Source organism: Atheta coriaria, unplaced genomic scaffold (assembly GCF_025399875.1).
Source record: "Atheta coriaria isolate IRGN ID8LTWV9N9 unplaced genomic scaffold, Caltech_Dcor_3.1 hic_scaffold_42_pilon, whole genome shotgun sequence".
Classification (NCBI taxonomy): Eukaryota; Metazoa; Arthropoda; class Insecta; order Coleoptera; family Staphylinidae; genus Dalotia; species Dalotia coriaria.
This window is the reverse complement of record NW_027045484.1, coordinates 51773-55500: the sequence shown is the minus strand read 5'-3', so window position 1 is coordinate 55500 and position 3728 is coordinate 51773.

Sequence of the window (3728 nt, the reverse complement as noted above, 5' to 3'; positions counted from 1 at the left end):
TACATTGTACTTCGTTCAGTTACGTATTACTGAACATCCTTATAAGCAAATAACTCATTAACGAGACACAACAGTCAGCAATAATCACTAAGAACACCGAAAGTAATAATAAGAGTTACCGAATTGAATTCGAAGAAAGAGAGGAGAATCGCGACGACCGCGTGCGAACCATCCGTCAGATGCAGCAAAACTAATTTTATTCCTGCAGCGTGGGCAAACGATACACGCAGCGCCATCACACGGTCGCGTATATAGTACAAAACTATACACGAATATCGTACGCAAGAATCACCTGATAATAAGAGATAAGAGCAAACCGGTCAGATTCCAATTACGACGTGAGACCATAAGGCTGTTTAGACACTACCACATACATACATTGGACGTGTATGTTCGTCCAATGAAAATATAAATGTTTGTTACCCTTTTTAAAGTGTTCAAATTGCTTCGAAACAATTAAATCTTAATGCAAGGATAAAATAAAGAGAAACATTAGAATATAATTGATCCCAGTTTGAATTTATAATCAAATAGTAATGGGTTGGTGCGTATAAAATTTTAAGGCTAGTGCATTTCAACGTTCTTATACTGGGCCTTAGAATTTTCTGACCCATTTTAGCGATATTTAATTCGATAGAACAAGACGGATTAAAGATTAATCTCTACCAAATAAGTTAAATAATTTGGTAATTTAAGAGATGAAAGAAAGAAGGAAATCATAAGAAAAAATGGGCAAATGGGAGTCAGCTATACAATCATCCACGTACGGTGCCCTGAACACGAGTCACTTCTACCGCTGCCCTCGTACGGTGCCCTGAACAATAATTTTACAATTTGCCAACTTTTTGGGATAGTTTAGATGCACGTAAACGTCTAAATCAACAGCATAATAGCATGGAGCTGGTTCAAAGCGATAAAATAATTGTTTATACACAAACCTCGATGCAGCCGGAAGTGATCATTAACATGATAACATATAGTTCAAACTACATAATGAAAAATCGTAAAAATCGATTTGTTAAGGATATGACAAGTTCATTAAATGAACCACCTCTATTTCAGCAATGAGACTAGTTCAAATCAACTAGTAGGTCAAATAAACAAATGAAATAGAAAACTGTTTTCGCGCAACACTTCGAAAACAATTGTGGCATTTAAAAAGATAGCCTTCAATAAAAGGAAAATTATTTGAAAACTAAATTTCCATTACACACTTCATGAATGCTAGAGTATGCCCCACCTATGTTACAGTAGCTGGCAGTGGGTAATCGGTTGTAAATACAGAACGCACCAGTCAGTGAGAAATCTGGAACGTTGTAAAGTACTCGAGTTGCCTATCACAAAACCTTGTCATTTGTTATTTTATATGCTATTTTATAAGTCGCGACGTATCAGATTCAATTAATACCGTACTCGTAATCTAGATTGGTTTTAATTTTAACCACAAGCTTCCTATTAATGTCATTAGGTAAATTGTTTCATTGTACATTGCAATCGTACTTGAATATTTTAAAAGTTAACAAAATCTTATTATATAAGATAACTTAACAAGTGAAAACAAATTAAGGCATCGCAATTTGTATTAGATTGCAACACCTAAATAGATTTTTATTGATTAAGATTCCATATCTAGAATCAAGTCAGATATAAACAAAAACTCTGGAAATATGAAAGATTCATAGGAATTTACTTCAGCAAAAAAAAATAAAGATTCCGTCAAAATGCTGATATGCCTAACGATTTCATCATAATTTCACTTTACAGAAAAGTAATTCGCAGTATGATTCAGTTCAAGAGACGTTATCTAATCGCACTAAATGGTAAATTCCATTTGTAACGGAAAAAATCAGAACAGGACGTGGAATAGGCGTTGCGTTATCGAAATGGAAAATGCGCTGAATTGTTTTTTGTTTGCTTGTTAACGTCGCGATGTTTTCGCGGGAAGACAACTGTTACTTTTTACTATAAAAAGTAAAAAAAGAAACGCACCGCGCTCGGCTCGCAAAATGCTAAAAATGGCAATAAACGTGCGCACAGGCTGACCGGGCGAAACGCTTAAAATAAGGAGGCCGACCTTATATAGCCATATTGACGTTTATGGGCCGATTAGTTGCCGATTTCGAGCTGGCATTAGAAATTTTTAATGCCTGGATGTTTGCGCTGCAGACCTGCAGTTTCGAAATGAAAATCGCTTTCGGAAAATTGAGATTTGCGCTGTGTCTGCGCGTACACACTGCAGGAAAGTCGCCATTGAAATTGTAACTTCTTCAAGGCGGGCTGCTAAAACGCACGTTCACATCACCACAAAATGTTAGCAGTTTTATGTAAATCGGATTTGAAGTCAATATTCTAAGTTTAACAAGGCAAACATTGACCTTGATAAAAGTGCACATGAATAAATGTATGAACTAGAATGGAGTCATTCATTCGTCAAGCGCAGTGCAAGAAGAATTAAAATTTCAAGGCTTAAATTAAGGTTTAATCGGCGCATGGTTTTAGGATCGCGGCCACTAATTGCGCGATTGGTTTCGGACTGTTAAATGTTGGTAATTATGATTTTCGTGCGAAGTAAGTTCATAAAAGATTGATAAACGAAAAAAGGCGCACGCATTTGCGCCAAAGCTAATTAAGTTAATTATGAAATTGTTCGAAAAACGGCTCGCCGCAGACAGGCGGGCAGCAAGCGGGCCGCGAAGGAGGTCACTAACCGAATTAAACCGAAAAATCAACGCAACAACAATAAGCGCGTCAAAGGCGCGAAGCAACCAAACGTCGAGGAGGAAGAAGCATCGCCGCGAAAGAATAGAAGAAGAAGCGCGCGGCTCGTGCGTCATGAGATTCATGAATTCTAGGAGAAACCGTCGAACAATATTGCATCGCACTTCAATACTTTTGGTAGCGATTTCGCGGCTTCTGTTGCGATTATCATGCGAACAGCGAACATATCAAATTAATTTCGACGCTTGAGACTTCGTCTTCGACGAATTTACATCGAGCCAACGTACAGGGTCGCATGTTAATGCGCTCTCGGGCGTTAGGCGTTTCCTGTCTGGGCTTGGGGCGTTGTACGGCGCATCGGAAATGAATTCTTTATTTTATTATTCCTTTTTTACCGGCGCAACTCGTATAATAATCTTACATCACGCCTGAAAATGCCCGAGCATTGTAAAACCTTGCCTACTTGAGACCGCAATAACAAGGCTTAATCAGGCTTACATGACTCAACAACCTATGGAATTTTCGCCGATAACAGCACAACATGAGATTTCGAGAGCACGTAATGCGAAGTAATTAAAGTTTACATAAGCCGCTAAATCGACGAATGAGATTGGCATCGATTAATCGATCGATGATCAACAAGCACGAGCCTTGATGGCATAACTAGTTGCGAGTACACCTCGCAATCATCTCCGGTGATAAGATTTCGATTGAATGTACGACGCAATAGCAACATTTATTTAAGTTTTTTTTCTCGCGATAATACACGCGGAATGCATGAGATTCGTGTTTCGCATTGGTATTGTCGCCTGCATCGCTGCGCGTATTTCATTCTTCGCTTTGGGCCGTTTCGGTCTGTGCATCAGCTGTTCGCCGCCGCCCAGCATGCCCCGGCATGCCCATATAAGGCGAAAACGCGGCTGCTCTTTCAATTTCGTCCCCGAATTCAAACGGGCCAGCGAGCGCGCGCCTCGAAACCGGAGCGTGCGTACCTATCATACTTATGCGCG